This window comes from Lonchura striata, chromosome 14, assembly GCF_050655825.1.
Source record: "Lonchura striata isolate lonStrDom1 chromosome 14, ASM5065582v1, whole genome shotgun sequence".
NCBI lineage: Eukaryota > Metazoa > Chordata > Aves > Passeriformes > Estrildidae > Lonchura > Lonchura striata.
The window spans coordinates 7985624-8009809 of NC_140716.1; the positions used below are offsets into that span (position 1 = coordinate 7985624).

The 24186-nt window shown below is 41.8% G+C and overlaps 1 long non-coding RNA gene across 3 annotated transcripts in view; it reads right to left on the bottom strand.

The window, feature by feature from the left end:
- Positions 1–228: 228 nt before the first annotated feature.
- The window catches only part of LOC146766075 (uncharacterized), a 49647-nt gene continuing 25689 nt past the window's right edge, over positions 229–24186 (bottom strand). For all 3 annotated transcript variants that reach the window (XR_014958527.1, XR_014958528.1, XR_014958526.1), the window contains one exon: positions 229–23325. This is a non-coding gene — a long non-coding RNA (uncharacterized LOC146766075). The remainder of the gene's footprint in view (positions 23326–24186) is intronic.

The following is a 24186-nucleotide window of genomic DNA, read 5'->3' on the forward strand; positions in this document are numbered from 1 at the left end:
GTCTGAGAACAGATTGTTTAAATACTTAGGATGGGCTTTCAGACCATACATTTTTGCTGCAGTTATGCTATTCATGAGAAGTGGCTCAAAGGAGACTTTTCAATTGCTTATATGGGAGGAAGCATTTGGCAACCAGACAGAGAAAACCAGGTTTTTGGTTTTTTTTTTTTGTTTTTTTTTTTTGTTTTTTTTTTTTTTTTTTTTTGTTTGTTTGTTTTTGTGGTTTTTTTGTTTGTTTGTTTGTTTTTTTTTTTTTTTTGGAGGTGCCTTATCCCCAAAGTACAATTGTTTTGTCACACATTTTTTTCAGTCTCTCAAGGCTGAAAAGTTTTTGGCAGCAATAAATGTGGAGCTTGCAAAATACCTGGTTTCCAGCCCATTGTGTCAGATGACCCTAATGAGAAAGAACCCTGGTGTCTGGAAGTGGGTCCAGCTTCCTTTACAATGGGACAAGGCTGATTTACTGATTTATTGCAGAAGGTAAGACCCAAAATGTTTTAAACTTGGAGGCTACAATTGTAACTCTGAACACAGTTTTGTGTCTCAAACCTTTACTCTGCTTCAGTACTCTGCATGATGCCACTTCCATGAACTGTAGTAATGAAAATTATACCATTACAATAGTTTTGGTTGGCTTCTTCTTTCTCCTTTTTTTTTTTTTTTATTTTTTTATTTATTTTTTAGGTGGCTGTGTTTTGCATGTAAATAGATTTCTTTTACATTTCTGGACATAAAATGGCTTTTTAATAATATTTTCATTGCATCTGCTCTAGTAGATGATTAGAAAGGGAAAATCTTGTTTCCTACACTTTCTTGACCAGAGGCTGGTGAACGTCCTGGTGCCAAACTGAGCACAGTGTTACCCCACAGTGAGGGATGCAGGGTCATGCTGCACAGGTTCAGCTGTCCTGTGGAACTCCCTGGTAATTTATCTTAGCAAAAGTGGGCTCTAGGGCCTATTATCTTTATCTGAGAGGGCATCCCATTCCCATGGCTTTTCCTTGTTAGAAAGGGCACAATCAGGCCGTGAGTGTTAAGCAGCAATCTAGATCTATTGCTCATGTTTGTAAAATCCAACAGTGTTTGAGCTCTCTAAAGAGTCATTATGTGCACTTTACACAAAATTTAACTAATTTCTTTATAAAATTCTCCATACAGAGCTTCCCAAAATGTTTACTGGTGCAATAAACCATTACATAGATTGTTTTAAGTCATTTGCCTCCAGACAAAACAGACATTTTAGAGCATTTTGATTTCTGCTATCTAATAAATGAAGTGCTACAATTCTAAATTTAATATCTATCATCACCATTATTTTTTCTTACTTTACATCTTTCCTAGAGGTTCATCATGACACAAAAAGATAAATTGTTGTAATATTTTTTGCACATAGGGCAACATTTATTTTTTCCTCCAAGTTTGTCTTTCAAGATGACTTACTGTAGGTTGCCTTTTTTTATTTTCCAAGTATGTTTAGTTTATAAAAGCTTGACCTCTGATTAGAGCCTAATTCACTGGAGCTTAGAAATGCTCTGTACTAAGTGAGAATTGTGGATTTTTGGACAGAATCTCACTGACTGTGAATGGACCTTGTCCTTGAAGAGCCTATCACACTTGACATTCTTCATTTATTTAAAGAATTGATGCTTTTAAATATGAGCTATTTTATCGTTTTCCCTGTATTTGTGTTTATTGTAAAAGAAAATTTACCAATGTCTTTTATACTGTTGTATAGACACTCCCCACCCTCACCAAGGACATTTTAATTGATAAAATGGAGAATTTTATGGCAGCTCTTTCCAGACTGGACATTTTGGCAGCTCATCATTATTCTACAATTGACCAAAGCAGTTAAGTTTATGATGTCCAGTTGCTGACTCTGAAGTTTGTAGCAGAAGTCCCTGTAACCTCTGAGTCTGTGTCCATCTTGTATTACTCAAATGCTGGGACACAACCTCATGGCTCCTTCATCCCTCATTTCTCTCCATCCCTTCCCTGCCCCTGCCAGCACCAGCTCTGCCAGTGTTAAAAGCCATTTCAGCAGGGATCACCAGCCCCTGCCAGTGCCAAGACACAGAAGTCTCTCTGACCTTAAACAGGGTCAGAGAAACCAACTGTAAAAAAGTCCATTCCATGGTCTTATTTTTTCTTCTCAGTTCTGCCATCTAAATGCCAGCAAAAATTAATGCTTTACTTCAGACATGGTTCCCATGTCTCTCTATGGCTCTGGAGCTGTTTAACCATTCTAGCTGCACTCATTCTTTCATCCATCACCCATTATGTCACTTAGCTCTTAGCTTCCTGCAGCCTTACAACTTTAAGACCCATATTGTAAGGGCTGTAAATACATTTGATGCAGCTTCCCTGCTATTGGAAATAAAACTAAGAGCTTGGAAATGGGAAAACACTAAGTCCAGGCATGCTTTATATAAATTATATTATACTATATGTTTCCCAGACTGATGGGGGTAATTACTACAGGCTTTGAGTAGTTTCACTTGTGCCTTGCAAAAATATGCACAAAAATATGTGAATCCTGCTTGCTAATCCATTGCCTCCTCCAGCACCATCTTCAGGGGGTTCTATTTACAAGGAGGATTATTATCTGGAAGAGCCATGAATGATATATATTGAAACCACAGAGACTTGGTCATCTACATCAATGCTTCCTGAAGGAACTCGAGTCTTCATTTTGCACAGGACTGACACAACAATTGTACCATGATCAGAAATGTACCACGACCAACAATCAACTGTAAGACATCGTTAAGCATGGAAATTAGTTACCAAATTAGAGCCATTCTTGACCTTTCTCTTCAGCCATTTGCATTTCTAAAAAGTCTCAGCTCTTAAATACTGCCAGAGAACATGCCAGAAGAATTTCTCTCCATAACATGCTGTAGTCCTAAAAGTGAAAGTAGAAATCGTTCTTTATTGCCAGTTCCAAAGAAGCCACATCAGAACTTTACAGTATCAACAGAATGGAACCCTTCTTAATGAAATGTCCCAATGTTCACCTGTAACAGGGTCAGCTCTCCCAGCAATCTTCTAACTCAAAACAGATTGTCTCTATTTTGGGATTAGACTGACTTCACTCATCAACACCATCAGTGCGTAATCATAACTTCTGGTGCCAATTTGCCAAAAAGTGACTTGACACAAACAGAGCCAATGTTTGCATGCCTCAGTATCTGGTATGTGCTCAGCTGCACTGGAAGTGGGCTGGAAATAAATGTGGGAATGTGGGGAGGAGATGGCAAGAGCTCCAGAGACTGAGTCATGCAAGCCCTGGTGGTGTTTGCAGAAAATCTGCCTGACTGGCTCCCCAAGGACGTGCACCTCGAGGAGGCACTGCTGGTCCTGCTCCTGCATTCAGGTCGGAGCATCACCCTCCACACCCACGCTCAGGAGCACTTCAGTGGGACCGCTAGGAAAAGACACAACGCATTAAAAATGAGAATCTCTTGTGGAACTGCCTGGGTCAGAAGGAACGTAGGGATGTTCCTGCTCCTTCTTCCCGGGACGATCTTCACCCCACTCTCTGAGTCACAGCACCATCACAGCACCATCACTTAGTTTGGGTTTTGTAGCTTTTTTTTAACCAAAGGTCCCTGTGAGTAGTGCAGGCACAGCCTCCTCTGTAGGTCAGTGCTGTCCTGGTGTGTTCACTGCACTGGCTACACCCACACTTTACAACATTTGAGAGCTGCTCTTCCCTCTGCCTCCATGTTACTATCTTCAAGGAGACTAAATAAAAATTCAGACAAAAAAATTTTCTTCAAAGCTGAATTTGGAGGATTTAATCTGCAGTGTTTGTCTCTCAGTGGTTGAGACAGTAAAGGAAAAAAATTATACCAGAGCCAAGGTCTAACTTATCTCTAGGAGAGAGGAACACAGGCCTTTTTATTTATTTATTTGGCCTTTGTATTGTAGTGCTATAATGAATAGAAGGAAATAAATACAGAAGAAATTAACTTCAGCTTGTGGAGTTTATTTTATTCAAGGCTTTATTTAACTCTCAGCATTCTAAATATACTATGGTACTCTTCTTGTATCTAGTTTTGTTTAATTAAAAATTTCCTTCCACTGTCAGTCCTGAAAACACAGGAAAAGTGTCTCAGAAGAATGCTAAGAAAATGATGCAGTGAAGTATTTGGAGACAGGAATGTACCTTGATAGGAGCAGCTGGGATTAGCCTCAAGTTATGTGATAGGAAAATGCATGCAAATAACAAATAACTGTCATTTTCTTTTTTTCCCTTTCCTCCTCTGACTGAAAATTCATCAGTATGGGGATTGCTGAAAAAGTCAACACTCTCCCCAAGAAAGGGAAAACGGAGGTGCCAGGATTAGCCAGTTTCTATTATTTCTGCTTGATTAAGTAGATTAAGAGCTGATGATCATGCAGTGCATCACAACAAGGCTCAATTTTTTCTATTTCTGAAGCTAAGAGCTGACATTTACAGTCTGCTGAAGTACAGGGGACAGCTCCCATCTCTGTAAACTGGCACATCACAATGGCTGCACTGGAAGGAATTGCTTTATACAACTGGAGCACTGGCTATAAAATCAGGGTAGGTGCTTGTTAGAATCCCCACCTTTTATTTCCAAACACTGGGGTAGTGATGACTGATCTTGTCATCTCATCAGCACCAGACAGCTTTGTGTTAAGTACATGCTTTCATTTTTTTGCTCCTCACGTTTTTCTAGCTTTGAAAGTCTCCCTTAGGGCCAGCAATTTATCATCAAGGCTACCAAATCTCTTTGAAGAGTAGCAGCACTCTTCCTCAGGATTTAGGATTCCACCAGGTCAGTCAGACTTCAGTGGAAGAAGCTTAATAGAACAAATATTAGTTATTAATGAATTTTACCCTTGAGAACTCCACTGCAAATCTGACAGAAGTGCCTGGATGGATCATTATCAGGCATCTTCATTTTAACACTGAAAACTACTGCTGGAAGGAAACAGAAAAATGAATATGCAGAATCAACATTCCTCACTTTCAGTAATATTATTTACCAGCCCATTATGACACCAAAACATCATCCAGATGTTATTGCAGCCCTTTCAGATCTCTATACATACGTCTCAAAGCAGAGAAACTCAGGCTGAATATGTAACAGCAATTACAAGAGACATCTGCAGCACTCCTTATTCCACTGGAAAATTCTTCAGCTATTCTGTCTTGGGTTTCTCCATGCTCTTTAAACATGATTTGGCAAAATAATTACAGTCAGAGATCAGAACAACACTGTTGGAAGGCACTGTCTTTTATTTCTTTGAAAGCATATATTGCTTCTTTGGATTTCATGTCTGTGTTAGTGCTTGCAGTTTTCAGTCAAGTTTTGTGCAGCATGCCTTAGAATTATTCTTTATTTCATCTGTCCTTGTTCAGGAATCCCAGGGTCAAAGGAGTTTCAAATCTCAGCAGCACAATCTCCTCGTGCCTGTCATATGTATCAGACAGATACCTGGGCAGCACAAAATGCCCCTCCCAAGCAGAAAGCTGACAGTAAAGTGGCTTCTCCCTTCTGCTCCTCACTAGGGCTTTTCCCAGGAGAGAGGAACTCCTTCAGTACATATTCAAGCTGAATTTGTACAGCTGAATCTCATTCATACTCCCAGAACACCATCAAAGCAATCCCTTGGGTCCAAGACACAGAGGCATGCATGGAGCTCTCCAGTGCAGGCAGGAGGCAGCTGTGACACCCCACAGCCCCCAGGGAACAGCTGGCAGGGTTGGAGGGATGCTCCCTCCTGCTGGACTTGCAAAGCCAAGAGAAACCCCATGAACACAGCCCCCCACCCAGCCCAGCCTGTGCACACTCTTACTCAATACCATTTTCACAGCTTGTTGAGGTAAAAGCAGTTCTACAGCAACACGTTAGAGAGAAGGCAGCTGAGTTCAGGACATGGAGAAATTCCCTGGATCTGGCATCAAGTACTGAAGGTAGCATGAAAAACACAAATTCTTTGTCCTTCCACAGACTACTGCACAGTCTGTTCACTACTCCAAAGCAGGATACAAACTTTTCATCACACCAAGTCTTTAATTGACAACAAAAAATATTCATGAACCGGGTAAACCCAGACCTGTCTGCCCTACATGGATGCTGGGAAGAATCCAAACACAGAAAATCATAACACAGGCTGTGAGTAGATGCAGACTTCTACACCTGAATTTATTCTGACCAAGGATTTCAGAGCCATCAGGTAACATTGAGAAGTGGCCTTACCACAAATTAACTTAAAGTGAGCCATCAAAAGAGGTGAGTAGGTTATGCTGCCTTCCATTGTTTCCACTGGAACAAACCAAGAGCACATCTTGATGCTGACAGAGGGATCCTTGAGCATCCAGCTCTATGAAGAGATGGTAACACACACAGATATCAAGGAAGAAGGCCCTTGACTAGGAAATGTCCTAAAATACTCTCTAAAATTAATTCATAGTGTACATTTTAAGAATAGTAATATCCTTCCCCCCTCCAGTCTCTTCATTAGCCTTTACTTGAGACTCTTGCTACCCAGGTCTCAGCAACACAGATATGCCAGGCTGGGTTTGTCGTCCCTGACATTCTCCCTTTGGAACCTTGGCATTTGACATTTTAGAGGACTAAAAACAGAATTATACAGAATAACAACCTGGCCTCAATGCAACAATGGAAACAACATACAACAAGGGCCCATGGCTGCTGTAGGAAGTGGATGCTGGTCTTCACAGCAGTCATCCAACCACCTGCACACTGGCAACTAGGCTTCAGTCTGGGTTCTGGATGAGTTTTGGCTGCATCCTCAGCTATGGCAGTTTCTATATACTCTATATACTCTTTTTCCCTTTTCTCCCAACACCTAAACTTTCACATTTGCAGATACAAGCTCAAGAACAAAATATGGCTTAGTCAGAGCAAAGCCTTCCAGAGAGCAAACCCCTCTCACTGCTGAACTGAGCAAGTGCCTGTTCTGCCTTCAGCATAATCTGCAAACTTGGCATCATAAAAAGAGCCTGGTAGCAGATCTACAGGAAAAGCTTGCAGTATTATAGAAGGCTCCACAAGCTTTAGAAAGTCTCTAGATTATAGTCTTACACAAATACATCCCTGACCCATCATTCTTGATGTCCAGGGTTCAAAATGCTGTCTTTGGGATAGCCCTTGGAGAATAATAAAAGCTGAAAGAAATCACTGCCCACCCAAGTATTTGCTAAAGCAGTTTGTTGGTGTTGAAAGCAGCTGTAGGTATTTTCAGGGGCTTTTTGGTGAGTCTGTGGTACTGTAGGTGGGGTCAATGTGCTGTAAATCACAGAATAAGATTAATTGATTAATTAATTAGAATGAGATTAGCTAACATATACTTTCTTTACAAGCATAGGGCGATGGAAACATGCAGTGCTTCTATGGTCTGAAGTCCTGCAAAACATCATAGTCTGTAGGGAGTTACTTCTCCATGTAGAATAATTGCTTTGCAGCCAGAATCTCTGATTTAAAAATTATTTCTTCTTTTTTCATCATCCATTTTATTAGGACACACAGTACTCCTTGTTCCAGCAGACAAAGATTTGGATTCACCAGAGATGACTTTCTGGAAGTGGCAGCTTCCAGATCTCTACCTGCTGTACAGATGGAACTGGGAACTGGGAAGCTAGAAAGTTACATTTATCATTCAAAGGAGATTCTTATTATACTTACATTAAACTATCTTAATAGCCCCTAATGGGAGGAATAGAGAGAGCAGATATTCTCCCCAGCTGAGCTGAGCCTGATTGCAGCCTGACCACTTCTAGTGTGAAGCTTCATGACTGGAACACACAACTTGTGTGACTTGGCTCCCAGGACAAGCAGGAATGTGTCTTTATGCTGTGCAGCTGTTCTGACCATAATGACAATGAATGGCATAATCTGGTACTGATCACACTTTCTTCTCGACAAATCTGAGCCCTCGAATGAACATTAGGCTAATTTGATACTCATTGATTGAGGAGAAGGCCAGAGACAGCCATCGAGTTTCTCTGTGCTGCAGCTTCCCATTTGTAAAATGGATATGATATTACTTCAGGGGTGATGCAAGGACAAGGGAATTGCAATTTGCAAAGGTCTTCATAACTGTTACTGATGGGAATAGGATGGGAATAACTCTGATTGAGCTGTGCCCATGAGCAGGACAGCTTTCCCTGCACCAGCACATCCAGTGCTCTGTGTCCAGGGTATAGGTCCTATACATACACATATATATATTTATCTCATTATACATTATTCTCTCTGTTTCAATACTGTATATACAACTATGCCTGAGAATACAGATATAGGTAACTCCAAAAAACACAGACACTTTTGTTGAATAGTACAAAGTGATCTTGAATTTGCTCTCCAGTGCTACCTTAATCCACCAAATCATCACAATTCACTTCATTGCACACTGGGGTTCTCCATTTAGATAGGTTTTCTGCTTGAAATTAGACTCCATTCCTAGCAGGTTTTAGAAAAATGGATTCATAATTTCAGGCTGGTTTACTCATTCCCATGAAAATTTGATGACACAGTTTACCTCCTGATCTTCTGAAATAATATTTAGCATCCAACTAACACCACCCATCCAATGAAAAAGGTAAATAAATTAAGACATAGACAAATAACCATACCTATAAAATCTCTGTTATTAAAATCTCTGTGATTAAAATCTGTGTGATTAGAGCAGTGCTAGCCTACAGCTACAGAGTATTTTCATGGTACATGAGGACCCTTAACTTACACTTAGATCTCCAAAGAATAAATCAAGAATTAATTCCTACAAACAACTGGGCAACTCTAATGCAGGAATTATTTCAGTGACTTCAGAGGATCTGTCTGTCCTGAGCTGCACCAGCTGATGCATCAGCTCAGGGCAGTTAATTATGGCTGTGAAACTTCTGAATAAAAAGCTCCAGAGAAAAATGTCCCAGCACATTCCTCAATTATTTCAAAAGTAGCACTGTAAACCATCAAGGCTATCTGCACTGGGTTTCAGGCTGAGCAGATCTTTAGTATTGTGTTGGCTCATTAATGCAAGGAACAACTGGGGTGTGACTGCTCTGTGTATTTACCACACTGGTTGGAAAAGCATCTTATATTGCTGCAGATAACATTGCTCTGTAGCTAGGCTTCCTAATAACCAGTTTTCCTTTGCTAAGATATATGAGAGCTAGAAACAATGATAATACTTGCAGAATCATCTTTTATTATTTTTCTTTCATAACAAAGCAAACTGAAGCATATGAATATACACAAGAAGCAGTAAAAATGGGGAACAGAATATAGGAGGTTCTTAGGAATCAAATTAATAAATTAATGTAAACCTCCGCCTACATTGTTATGTATGCAGATATATTTTTATGCTGATGTATGCAGATTTTTTGGTTCATGTACAATGCCACCAGGTTACTCACTGGTTCCAACACTTGAGCATCATCCCCACCAGGCATAACTGGTTTGCTCGGGTGAGTTGCAATCCAAACACAGCAGCTGCACTGATGCTCCCAGGCAGTTACTCCAGAGCAGAGACACAAACACAGTTTGTTTTCAGCCCCTTTCCCGACAGCCTCTCATCACCACAGCACTCACCTGCTACACACCATGGCTGGGGACAGCTCCAGAACGTCTCAGCAACAAATGCACAATTCAGCTTTTGTGTTGGTGCCAGGGAGAGAGGGGCAGGGAGTGTGTGGGGGGAGGCATCTCTCTGGGAGATCCGTGGTTTTTAAAGCCTGGGTGCATAGAAGTCAGGATATGGCATTGGGGATAAGCAAAGCAAACAAGGGATGGTGACAAGAGGGGCAGAAGAGTCACCAGGAGATTTGGGGAGCTGTTGGGAGAGGAAGGCTGGTAGGGGTGACTGGGATTTTTGAGGGGGCTGCAGAAGGGTTTGGGTGTTTCTGAATCCTCTCTTCCTTTCCTGCTGTCTCAGGCATAGAACATTTCATGTCATCATCATCTGACCCCCAGCCCAGCACCAGGATCCTGCAGTGAGACTGCAGAAATGACACAACCAGGAGGGGACAAAACCCTGGAGATTTCTGTTTCTGCTATCAGGGAAAATAGAGAAAATTATGAAGGCAGCACTGGGAGAACCAGTGAGAGCTTCCTGCTTCTCCCTCCTCCCCTGGCAGAGGGCTGGGGGATCTGGGAGCAGTGCAGAGCTCTTCTCATCCCTCCCCATGACCTCCCCATTTCTGGTAGCCCTGGAGGAGCAGAGGTGTCCCCTGCAGCCTGGCAGACCTGGCTCCAGCTTCCTCTGCCGGGACAAGTTCTCTTCCCAGCTCCATCACAAAATATTATATTTAGAATTACATAACCCAATTCATGTCCAATTTAGCCTAACCTCATCAATGATTAAACAATAAAAATTATTATTGCTATTCCACCTAGTCCAGGAGGCATCATAATAAAATAGCACATCTGGAAGAAATGCAAGCAGTTGAGCAGCTGCAGAGAGGGATCCAGAGGAGGAATGAAAGCCCAGCCAGGGCATTTAATGAGTGTCTGGGTTACCACTTCAGAGGGCTTCATTCCTCCAGGCTTCCCTGTCCCTCAGCATCTTGCAGACAAGGTCACTGTTAGCAGCTGCCAAATGCTGGCTGTAAGCGTGAAGTACAAATGAGTGCAAGCGCCGGATCAGAGGAGCTGAGAGCTGCTGGATCCTGCCCATCTGCAGGTACCAGCCATCCCTGGTGGGATGACTCTGACCTCTGATGGTCTGGGACCTGGGCAGCAGAGAGCTGGCCCTTCCCCTGACACAGCTCAGCTGTGACCCAGCAGACAGGAGCAGGATTCCCTTTTCAGGAGCGACATCGCTCCTTCCTGCAGCTGCTTTGATGGAAGAGAACATTCACTGATAAGGAATGAAGTGAAAACACTTCACCCACGGACAATGCCTTCCCCCTTTTTCTGCCATATTTTCATGGCATGCTGTATCTCTTGTCTTTTCTCTCAGGCATTTTGGAAAGTTGGTCATTTAAGGACAAGAAGGAAAAATCAGTACTGTGCTACTTTGGCAAGGCTCTGAAGCTCGCCTTCATTTAAAACCTGCCAATAGCTCAACCAAATACGAGACAGTTTTCATTAAAATATTGCCAAAACACAATTCATTCTTTTAGAATATCATATCCATGTTAAAAAGAAAATGGATGCAGAATTGTTAGTCAAATCTTTATATCTCAAACATAAAACTAATACATCTTTTTCAAATTTTCTAGAAATCTGGAGGAGGTTGAATTAAAATTCCTGGACCAAAATCCCTCTTCAAATCTGTTATTCTGTGTAGCATTCAAAGCACAGGCTCTCATCACTGGCTATCATTAGATGCAGCCCAGGCAACAAGTATTGTGTGTAGAGCTGATATCAACAAAACCTGAACCGTTTCCTCTAGCTCACTGCTAATCCTTATAAAGCCAGTGCAGAGTGTAAGGTTGCTTCCTTACACATCTGGTTTGTTTTGGTTCATTTTCATCCTATTATTTCCCACAAACACATGGTATAATTATCTGATCTATAATTTATGCTGCTATTCAGAGCAGTATAAATAGTTTGCTTTATTGCTGCAGGAGCACAGCATGTCCAGATAACATCAATATTTTATTTATCTGTGTTTCTGTCTGTGTTTGGTTATCTAGGTGCTTATTAAGTACGGAATTGTTATAATAGCCAAGAATAAATAGCAACTGAAAAGAAGCAAAAATAAGACTGGAAACAAAATGTGTCTGAAATTGTGTCTGCTCTTTCTACCCATCTCCTGTCCACCAAGTCTCTGAAAAAAAGAGCATTTTCAGGGAATTTCCAAAGAGCTAAACCCAACTCCATGGGTGGGGATGGACAATTCTCATTAGTGGTGTCTCTCCCATTTCCAGAAACTGTAACGACTTTGTCTTAGCTAGCAGGTCTGAATTGAACCACTTGCATTTTCAGGGTTCTTAAAAGCAAGTGAAATCCTTCAGGGTATTGTTTTTAATTACCAATTTAATTTCATCATCTTAACAGTGATATAAGGTGACACCCAAAATTCAAGCAAGAATTGAGTTGAATGGAACTTCATACAAATAGATTTGTTTACAAGAAGTGAAACAACTTCCTAATTTATTAAAAAGTGACTCGGGTAATTAAACAAAAATTGGAAAACTCTGTGTTTGTTCAATTTTATCTTAATACAGCAAGAACGTTAACAGCTCCAGTCTTCTGACACATTACACAGTGATGGTGGCTTCTGAAGCATTTAGCTTTTAATGTGGATTCCAAGTAAAGTGGGCTAAAAGCATGCAGAAAGTGGCTGAAAACTTCACAGCGTTTATGAGCCTGATCCTGCATTGCTTGTGCATTATGAGATTAAGCAGATCCAACCCCATGTGCTAATCTATTTAAAGAATTGTTCAATCACATTTACTTTGGATATATAGATAGAAAAAGAAGCATTATTCCCTGAGAAGGAAGGCATAACCAGCACCAACAACTTGGTTGGTTGTTGTCTCATGAACAGGAAAAATTAAAGTATGTGAAAAATAATGAAGGCACACAAATATATTATTATGTTACAACCATACACCCTTGTTCAAAATCACTTCCCTTTTCCCTTTTGTGCATAGAAATATTGTCTGAGACTTAATGATACTCATGTAGAAATAGCAATGGATGATTTCAGTGAAACACTTTTCCTGCAGCTGCTCAAATTTTGTCAAGTTTTGAGAGAGAATCTGCAGGGGGTTTTCACTGTTACAGATAATGAGGAAGTAAGGGAGGAAAAGGTGCAGATCCAACACTGTAAGGACAAATACAGAACATTTTAAAGTCACTTGCTCAGACTTTGAGTTGGTTGAAATTCTGAAAAATTAACTTATTTTCAAAAATATAAATAGCCAGTAAAGAAATAAAATAAAAAAAAAATAAATCCACTCTTAAAGTAATTTTCCCTGATTTTTTTCCCTTCCACATGATTTTCAGAAGCTTCCCCAAAACCAGTCACTTCCCAAGCTCTCCAGGTACTGTAATACATTGTCACGGCTCTCCTGTGGTGGAACATCATCTTTCATGCCACAGTACAGCCACCATAAAAACAGGATCCCATAGTGGGACTGCTGTCATGGTGTGATATGAAAAATTACAAGGATTGTTCAGAAAAGAAATTTCAACTCTCACAGTCCCTCACTTTCTCTTCAAGAAATAAAAGTGGTTCTGAAAAAAAGTAGGCTAATATGATTTATGTACAATGTTATTCATTTGTTTTGGGGTGGGCTTTGTGCATTTCACTCATATTTTATAATATTAAATTGTGGTTTTACCAGTGCCTGTGTAATATAATCTTCTTAAAGAACAAATGAGTACCAAAGGGAGCTGTTTTCTGAGAAATATATATACAGGCTTGTGCAGGTAGCCCATCATTACCACAGTTAGCATTACACAGCTCCCATCCCACTAGAATATTCAAGTAAAAGTACTGAAGGCAGCAAAATAGCCATCCTACCAGCAGGCCATTAGTTAGCTCATGCCAGACACTACATATATTATTTGCGGCAGGCTTCTACTTTGAGAATAATGATAAAAAAGCTTGTGATGAGGACAAGCCCCAAATGGTCCATCACTAGGAGCTGTATGGCTTTTGCAAATACTTCAGTCAGCCAGCCTGATGTGGCTGATGTACCTGGCACCAGTTGGATAAGATGCTGGGGTCTTGAGAAAAATAATGTGATTTACTTGAAGAAAGGTAATGTTCAACTTCTCTAGTGTCAGAAAGCTTCAGAGCAGAGAACCTCTTTGAACACAAAGCTGAGAAATTTCACCACCAAGAGCTACCTTCCCTGTGAGTGGGTTAATTCAAAATGCTCGTACCTGAACCTGGACACACTCAGGAGCCCCAGCCATGAACAAATCCTTCCTACAACGTGTCCTACAGAAATACAGAGAGAACAGAGAGACTGCAGTCTGTTCTGCCTGGGTTCACTGCAGAACCAGGAATGCTGATGCAGAACCATTCCAGTAGAAAACAGCCATTTAGGCTGTGAAGTTGTCTGGTTGCATCCATAGAGTTCCCCACACATGCATGCACTGTGCACACAGATCCACAAGCATGAGTTAAAACCCAAAACTGTCAGTACTGAAATGGGGCAGAAAAGCCAGCTCTAGGCTCTTAAACTTATTATGGGGACTGGTTTCTTTACAGAAAACTGAGAATGTGCAGAAAAGCAAAACCTGAGCTTCTCACTTCCAGGATTTTTTCAGTTGCCTGAGCAGAGCTTTGCCTCTGCACAAACAATGGTGTTCAGAGGCAGCAACCACTGCCACACAATTGATGGGCTCAAGAATAACAAGCTGATGAGTGGATTTGGCATCCCCACAGCCAGAGCCCAAAGATTTATTGCTCTGGAGTGGTGCACGTCAGTTTTCTTTATCACTGGAGTCCCTCAGCAGATTTATACATGGTGACGTTAATTGGAAAGGAATAAAGACACACATTCTCCTCACAACTGAGGCTCAGCATCTCTGCCTGGCAGCCCAGCAACCACTGCTCTCGTCAGGGTCAGGCACCTGGCACTGAGAATAGCCCTTCAGAGAAACAGGGTCACAGCTGGGCTCTGTGTTGAAGGATGCTTTATCCAAATGCCTGCTATTTCCAAGGAATCTATTCATCTTGTACAGCTCTAACCTAGAGTCCATTAAATGCAGCTCTTCCCTTGCTTCTCGTGGCCTAAATGGTTTCTGATGTCTTCTTTATATGCCTAAGAGAAGATGGGCTTCCCCCTTTTTATTTAGTTTACTCTGCAGAGAAGTGAGAGAGCCCTTCCCCTGCTTTACAGCAGTCCTTGTTTCCATAACATACCCTGGCTCTGGCCCGCTTGTTTGAGCCTTCCCACTGCCATGTCCATCACTACCAGAGTCACTCCACATGTTCTCTTCTCTGGCTCATTTGCCAAGCTTGTGGTAGGCACTGTCTGCAAGAAAGAAAACTTGAAAACCAAGCAGAATGGAGTAAATAAGCAGGAAACTGTTCTCTCCTCTGCATGTTAAAAAATAAGTGTGAGCTGTTCTTGATAATCTTTCCCTAAGGCCAAGTGCTTCGGCAGGATCACAGAGCCTTCTTGCATAAAATAGAATTCCAGTTCCTGCTCCTCCACAGCACATGGCCAGGGGACATGGTTCTGCTCCCTTTGAAACCCCAGATATTTGTCTGGGAGCAGAGTCAAAGCAGCTCTTCAGTGCTGAAAATCCCCCTGGAGAGCCCAGGCTCCTGCCTGGACACAGGGTGGGCTCATGGACTCGCCTGGAAGGTGCTGCTTTCATGAGCTCATCTGCAAATTCCTGGCTTGGAGGGTGAGCAGCTGCTCACAGGTTTTGAGAGGTTTTTTAGGGTTACTCTGTCCTGATGGATACCTCAGTCCTGACACTGACTCAGCCTACCTCACCCTGTGCCAGGGACCAGCCACCTCCCTGCAGGGAACAGCAAATGCTATCCCAGGAAAAGGCAGTTTTATAAGGAGAGAAACATTGTTATTTCTTCCCTGGACCTCATTGGCTTTTGTGGTTTCCATTAACTTTTAGGAGTTTAATAAATATGCCCAACTTAAAAAAATATATTTTTCCCAGCCTTGGAAATAGGATTTTCCATGTTGTCAAAACACACAGCTGTTTTAAACTGTTCACCAGGAGAAATCACTGAAAGAACACTTCTGAATATTTTGTGTTATTTCACTGTAAAGAACACATAGATTATTTGGAATATAGTCTCTAAATTGATTGCATTCACTGTTGTATAAACCCAGTGAAAGAGCAAAACCAGCAAAGAACATCTTCCCCTATGGGATGACCTGACTTAAAGTCTTTTCTGCTCAGCTGCTCAGTGGCCAAATATTAAACATAGTGACTCCATTCATTAGTGTATTTAATCTCTTTTGTGATGGCAAAAGTCAGACGTAAAAATAGCAGCATCAACACAGTGACTCAATGAGACTTTACATAAAATCAGCTAGAAGTGTTAATGGTGCTCCTGTCTCAGAAACATGTAAATGATGGCAAAGAAGAGATCATACTCAGATAAAATCTAGTTTCCCTTGCAGTTTTTCCTTTGGAGCTTACCAATCCCACAATTACTGGAGCACAGTGATAGCTCAAAGTCACCTTTGTTAAACCAGCCAAGCTTCACTCTGTGCAAGTCCCTGCAGCCCCAGCTCTGCACCAACGTCTGGCTGAATTAAAATAGGTGTGAACCCTTCCCAAAAGCTGAAAGGTCTTTGCAAGGACTAAAGTGTTACTTGATTATAAGTAAGGTGTCAGCTCAGGAAAAAACAGCTAATTTAAGGATAGCAGGACCTGAAAGGCAGCCCAATTGTCCAGAGGGCTTTGGCAAGTGAGGTCACCTCCCTAATTACTCCCCCTGAGCTAAATGTGGATGTGAACATTGGGTCACTATTGAAAAGCACCTCCACTGACTCTCAATAGATACAGAAATTTAATAGCAACTTACTAAAACCTGCATTTCTTTCTGAAAATGCAGTACATATTTAAATGCCTTACCAGTAAACCCAGAATTATAATCTAGGAATACCTGGATTTTCATCTAGCCTCTGTGGAATTCTGCTTTATCTATCCTCTTCCAAAACAAACCTAATCAGTTTACAGATACTGCAAGTCCCAAGAAAAATAATGTGGAGTGTTTGATAGAAATTGAGCTGCCTTTCCTGATGATTCCCATGTTACTGCACTGGGGTAAACTGTAATGAGATATGGGCAGTGAGATGAAGGCCTTCCCTTCTCCTCAGCTCCTGTTCAAATTACTATTATAAAACCATTTCCAGCAAAACCATATTTACTTGGCCCAGGCTCTAGGGCAAAAATTCTCTATCTGATGTTTAAATAATGACAACCAATTTGCAGGATACTGGTAATCTTTTGCCCACAAGCTGTTAAAAAAAAATATTAAACCCCCTTCTCTGCACACTCTTCAGCAGAATGTGAGCAGGCTGCAAAGTGGGAAAGCTGCAGAGCAGGGAGAGAATGGAGAATCAGACCAACAGGCTCAGTGACATTGTGCAACCAGCAGCTGCAATCCGGAGGAAAATGCTATTTAAATGTCTACTTCCAATGAAAATATTTGTCTTCACACCTGTAAGCTACACAGAATAACTCGCTTCCTCCCACTACTTTGTTCCTTTGGTTTTTTTTACCTTCTGGCTGAAATGTTCATGTTTTGGGTCAGCTGGAACACATTCCCCTCCAGTGCAGCCCTCCCTCAGTAGAACAGGGGTGGCAGAAGTGGCTCTGCTGGGCACAGCTGCCCTGCCCTGGGAGCAGCAGTGCCCATCCCTGCAGGGAGCAGAGCAGGCAGCACCAGTGGGTCACTGTGGGGCACTCTCAGCTGCACAAGGAACCATCCTCGCCCAAAACAAAGAACCCAGGAGGTCAGGAGACTTTTGAGCTGCTCTGAGTCTCAGCTGTACCCACCCAGTGCAGCCACCTGCCCCATGGGGGCTGTCTCCCACAGGCAGGTGATGCTCCATCACCCTCTGAAAGGAGTAACAGTGATCTTCCCCCAGGACTGCAAAGCTGCCCAACAGAATTCCATCAGAGAGACAAAATTCTCTGTAAAAATCTGTATATGGCATTCAAGTAGTCTCTACAGAGCTCTGCTCTCTTCAAGTTCATTCCAATTAACAAGCTGGGTACTTACAGATGGAAAAAAAAAAAAGCACAGTTATTTGGTTTTGCCTCATAAGCAAGAGTTAGTTACAAAAATACTTGGTATTTTTAGTAAAATCTGGGAAATTGTAACTGGGCTACATAAAATATCTCATTTTCTAATTTCTGTTTCTCAGCATCAAGATTAACTCTGTCCCTCACTCTTTTCTATTGCTGCAGCCTGTGGGCTGTCACAACTACAAACTGGACACTTTCATTTCCTCTTTCTGATCACACCTGATTAACTGAAAGTTCTGAATTTCAAAGAATTCCAGTAAGAAACAGAGTACTCTGTAGTCCCAGTAGGTGAGGAGAAAGCAGGATTATACACCCACTGCTGCTGTCATCCACCAGTGCACCTGGCTAACAGCTGCCTTCTGTCATAAAGCCACATTTAAAGGACTTGATCAGCCCTCAGCTGCAAGAAGGAAAATTCAAAACAAACCTGCTGACTTCAGTGACATTTCAGGGACTGGGTGTAAGCAAGATCTGAGTGTGGAGCTGTCTCCTTTTGCTGGCCCACAGCTGTCTCCCACCACCAGCACACACAGCCTGGAACAACACCAGTGAGGTGGCCCCTGCAGAGGATTTTTTCTTTCTTGCTGCACATCCCAGCCAAAGCTGGACCTTTTATCTGGGGATAGAAGAGCCCTGAGCACGGAGCTGTAGGATTCCCTCCAGCAGTAATTCAGCCTCACTGGAGACAACCAACCTAATGCAATCTTAATGTGATAAACTGCTAACTTGATTGGATTCAATGAGATGTAAATTATTAGATTCAATAAGTACACAGAGAGCATTTCACCTTACATTCTGCTCAAAAGGGCTCTGCTTTCAGCCTCTTCATCATTCCTCTTAATTATATGCAATGCATCATAAAGATGGGAACAGTTTGGGACTTAGGCTGTCCTCTGACTCCTCACAAGCATCCACAGGGTTCCCTTCTGGGTATGTTTCTTTTGTTACAACTTTTTTCAGAACAGTTGCCACCACTTACAGACACAAACAGTATGGTCAAATTTGATCTAAAAAAACTTCTATTCTCTCATATTTCTTCAAAATTTCCACATGTTTAATGCCTTCCCACATGTTTAATTAATGTGGATTAATTTCTAGTAACCAAAAACTTTGTGGCAGCCAGCAGACTTTTATAGCTTCTTATTCACTGAAAGATTCTTTAAAATTTGTTTTGCTGAGCAAAGAAATCTGCACTACCATTCCAAAAAAGGGGAAAAAATGATGGGACACTAAATATATACAAAGAGATTCACAAAAATATGAGTCCAAAGCAGTGTCTCTGGGCTTGTAAACCTCAAGTGGGATTTACATTCCCTTGTGGTTCATAAACATTTTGGAAAGATTTCTTCTTATAACCTTTTTCAGATTCTGACTCAGACAAGTGATTTTTAAATTATATTTAGCTGGCATACTTCTGATCAGAGAAAAGTGTTGGTTTACACTTTGTGCACTTTGTGCCACTCGCCTTCTCCTCACCTTTAATTTCCCTGCCTGCCATTTGGAGGTTTTTTTACCACCCAACTCCTCACACAGTGTCTTCAGATGTTTCCAATTTACCAAGAAGTAATTCATAACTACCACCCTTTTATGACAATTAACCTTTGCTGTGAGGAAGCACACCTTGCACTTTACAGATGTTGCTTTTTCATTGAACAAGGACCACAGACTTTTCTTCTTCAATATATTTATTGTCCTTCATGTTAAAAACCTTTGAGAAAATAACACATAATCTTTTGGTCCTATTAAGAACATCATAGTGTACCATTTAGCAGAGATCATAGGTATTCCTTCACTTCAGGCATCTCTGAAAGGAATTCTACAAATAAAAAACCTCCTACTTGAATTTGTACAGCAGTTTTATACTGAAAAAGGCTCTGTCAAAATAAAGATTCTGACCACTGCTCTCAAAGGATTTGTTTAAGAGTCCAAAGCCAAATCAAAACAGTTAATTTCAGACTCCACATCTCAAGCTTTTTGATTTTGCCTCAGAGATCCCAAGTGATGTTAAGGCTGTTGCCCCATAGTTCCCCAAATGCAGGCACTCAGCATGACATTCTCCATGTCATCTCTGATAGTGTCATGTGTTTCCTTGACAAATGGAAACCAAATAATTGCCTATGCAGAACAGATCTCTTGGGAGAACATCCAAGGAAGAGAGCAAGGGATTTCTAGTTCTCCTATAACTCATTAGCCCTCAGAGGAGAGGGACAAAGCCTAAGCAACTCCTCCTAAAGGTCTGCAGCAGCCAGCCCTGTTACACCCACACTTTGCTTCTCCTTTTCCTAGGCTGATTTTCTGCTGGCTTGGCCTGGATTGGAGCTGCTCAGGGTCTGCCATCACTAAAAGGAGTTTTTCAGAGTCCCAGCTGACACCACACCAGGGACACCACTACCACAGCTGCCATGGGCTTGTCCTGCAAATGTTGTACAGCCTGATGAGAAGGTGGATTTGTGTCCTCCATCTGCTAAGAATCCAGCTTAAGTGTGAGAGGAGGCTGCTGGTTTGTTCAGCTGGCCATAGATGACTGGGGTTTCACATATGGCCCTTCTCATGGGACTTCCAAATGGATGCCTAAGGCACTGATGCCACTCACTTTGAAGTTATCATTTCTGTTTCTCCTCTTTCAGCTTAACACAGAGTTTTTTGGCATTTTAGTATGCAGTTGCTAAGCAGAGGCATGGCAAAGAAGTCAGCAACACCAGCAGTACCTTCAAAATGACAGTTCTGCACATGTAAGAGCTGCTCATGCTGCTCTTTTCACTCAGACTAGAACTGAGTTTCATGCTCCCTGCAATTCTCAGAAATGCAACCTGCTGTCTGACTTTGTGGGCATTCTTCATCTCATTTGTTTTCCTACACTTGCTGACAGGTCAGTTATTTCAAGTTTATTGCTGGTGAGTAATGAGCCATTGCATTCCCAGCTAGAAAATCCCTTTGGGATGCAAAGCCACAAACGCTGCAGTATGGACAGACAGATAATTAAGAGGCCAGTTCAATGCAAAATCCACTGAAATCAAGTCACAAGAAAGGAGGAAGTATACTGAGTAATTGCTGCCCAAGAATACCAGTTCAACTTCTGCAGGGAACCTGTTGAAGTATTTCTAAAGTATTTTGGTAGTGGATTAGGGAAAAAAAAAAGGAAAAAAAAAAAAAAAAAAGGAAAAGATGGGGAAATTCATCCAGCTGTCACCCAGGACCTCTACAGCCATCACCTCACCTTGATGGTGAAAGAAAATATGAACTTCTTGAGGACAGCCTAAACTGACAGAAGAATTTTGGGGTGTGAGGTAGCTTAGAGAGAGGTCAAACCTGAACAGGCCCTTAGCTGGCAGTACTTTTACAGGCTCTGCCTCCAGAAAATTAACTGCTCATCCAGAATTGTGTTTCCTTTCCAAGTGCATACTGCCATGGGCTACTCTGAAAGTCACAGAGAAGAATTAGAGCATCATCTTCACACAGGTTGTTAATACTCAGCCTTGGAAACCCAAAGGAAGGCACTTTGCTCACTCTGCTAGATTAATACAAATAGGGACTTTTATTTCCCATTGACTTTTGTGTACTTAGCCATATTATCACCTGGTACTAATGTGTAGCCCAAAGGACAGGATTTGAGCCCAGCTTTAATTAGTTTACTGTAATGAGGTAAACCACATTTCACCTTTCCAAGGAAGTAATTATTTGCACTCTCCTTGCTTTTCAGTACTTGCACCACCTTCATTTACAGAGGGGTGAAGCTACTGCCCGATTTATCAGAAATTCAGCACATATATACAGAAATGACACGGAAAAGCTCCTGAAAAGGACAGAATGGACCACAGGTAAGCAAAAGGGCAAACCCAGCCTTAAGAAAAAGTGCTTTTAAGACATGTCACCTCATTAGTGTCCATTTTTGGCAGGGAAGAGGCCACTATGCTGCCCCGTGGTCCTCCGGTGTCCCTGAGGCACCTTGGGTGCTGAGCTTGACAAGAGCATTTCCAGGAGCTCTGCACCTCTCAGAGAGGCTGGTGGGGATGTCCTGAGCCCATCCACCCCTGTGGCTCACGGCTGCAGTGCTCCAGGGTGGCCCAGGACCTGCTCAGCATCACAGCCCTGCTGCTGTCAGCCAGCCTGGGGGGAGGAAGGAAACACATCTGCATAGAGCTCATGGAAACCAAACAAAAATTAGGACTTTGAAATTGTTTTGGCTTCACGGGGCAGCTCCTCTTACCTGGGGATTATGCAGCAAGGTGTTTTTATGCTAGAATCCAGTGTACAGGAACACTTTCCATTTTCTGAATGCAATAATGTGAAGGATCCCCAAGCTGGGGCTTCTCCCCACCACTTTCCCTTAACTCAGGATGCTTACATGAGTGTAAAAGTACACTAAAATCAAAAACCCAGACCTTGAAAAAAAATTTGGTTATCAGTAAGGTACATTCAGGATAGTTAGGGATGACATCTACTAAACGGGAAGCTTTTAGTATTTACAAAAGATTAGGATAAATAAAAAATATTTATTTTTTAAAAGGGGGCATTTCTTCTTTAAAAGTGGTTTAGATCCTGCTTTCACACAATGCTAGCCCCTGCAGGTGCTAAGCAGTTCCTGCCCTCAGGGGAGCAAATGGGCCAGGGCTGCCCTGATAATAGAGATTTTTTCTCCATATGAAATAATCATATATTTTTCAAAAAGTATTCACAGGGACTGTTGCCTAAGCAATTCTGAAAACCCCAGTTGTTAGTCTCATCTATAGATAGCTAAATATTTTTTTAAATTTTGTTCTAAATAAAATTGAGTAAGGCTCCCGCCCTAGCTCAGCATACTCCAACTAAACTCTTCCTGGAGATTTGCTTTTTAGCTTTTTTTCAGAAAAGGTATTGCTGCTGCAAAAACTTAACTCAGGTTTTTAAATCACCTCATCTATAAAAAAGGATAATATTAAACAAGAGAGCCATAAAATAAGAATGATCAAATACTTCCATGCGTTATCATCAATAAGACTGTAAATCTGGCCACACCAGTTCACTTCAGGACATCTGCTCACATTTAATTGAATGATTGTTTTAATTTTTCATTGTTTAAAACCACTCAACCACTTATCAAAAGCCAGTTCTGCTAGAGTTGGGCATAAAACCTTCTTGCTCAGCTCCATTGAAAGGTCCCTGTTATTTTCAGGAGTCCTGGACCCTGTGAGAACTTCATAAGCCCAGACCATGGGTTTTTCAGGCAGAATTCCATGTGTGGGAATCTCAGACATCTCCTTGGGGCTGTCGCTTGCTTTTATCAGAGGAAAGCTGGGTGCTATTCCCCCCAAAAAACTGTCAAGAGGCTGTTTCCTCTCCAGCTTTTTGTTTATTTAAGAAATCTCAGAGGCTGAACTTCACATGAAATAATGCAGATAAAGGATTGGTGTCCTTCTCCAAACAGCTTTAGTATATGGATCATTTTCTGTAGGGTCAGATGTTTCCAGGAGGTCTGGAGCAAGTGATGCAGCAACACGGACCAGTGCTGGCACCCAAGTGCAGCAGTGACCTCTGAATACGAGTGATGGCATCCGTTGACATCTGTAAGGCCTGAAGTCCTCAGCTCATACTGGACACTGTACATATAGCAAACTGACCATCCCTACCTTCAAGAGCTTCCATCCTATAAGATTTTGGCAAAAAAAGAGAAGAAATCCGTGTCACAGGGGTGCTGGCAGAGGCGCACAGTGAGCGGGTCCCTTCCTTGCCACGCTCAGAGAGCTCTGGCAGTGCTGCAGGAGGGGAGGCACAGCCCTGCTGCCCACTGCAGCCCCCTGTGCCATCTCCTACCCTGGCACAGCCTGCAGGGGCTCAGAGCCCCAGGGAAAGCCCCTGAGAGGCAGCAGGGAGCAGCAGTCAGATAAAAAGCCACATTCAGGGTCAACATCCTTGGGCTTAGATTGCATTTGTAAGTCCTGCTGATTACACCGAGGAAGATGAGACAGGTGATCTCAGTTTGTGGCAAGAAAGCCAAAGGAAAGGAACTCCATAATTCTTGCACACGCATCAAAAAAACCTTCTGCTGTCTTTAGGAAAGAGGCCACATTCTCAGGATGTGCTGGGTTTTCTCCTTTGGTACTAAGGGCACAAACCAGTGCAGCACATTTAAAATCCAGCCTCAGTTTATTTTTCCAGGGCAGCATTCCCTGCAGCATTCATCCCCAAAAATCCTGATCTCCAGAATAAGAGTTGTACATATAACGGGTGTATAATTTATCAAATCTAAATGTCTGTACCTTCCAAATTTTAATCCCTATTGTTTTGTTTATTTTCTTTGTTTAATTTACTTTTTTAAATAACAACTCAATTTCGGAATGTAAACACTGTGTCAAAGCAAAAGCTAGGATGCTTGAGAAAAATTACTCAGCTTATCCAAAGCAAATGTCTCCAGTTTTTCTCCCAAAGTATATTTGCTGAACATCATCTGAATTCACAGAAAGCTTCAGATCTGCAGAAAATGCTGTTGTTGGGTTTGGGACTGTTT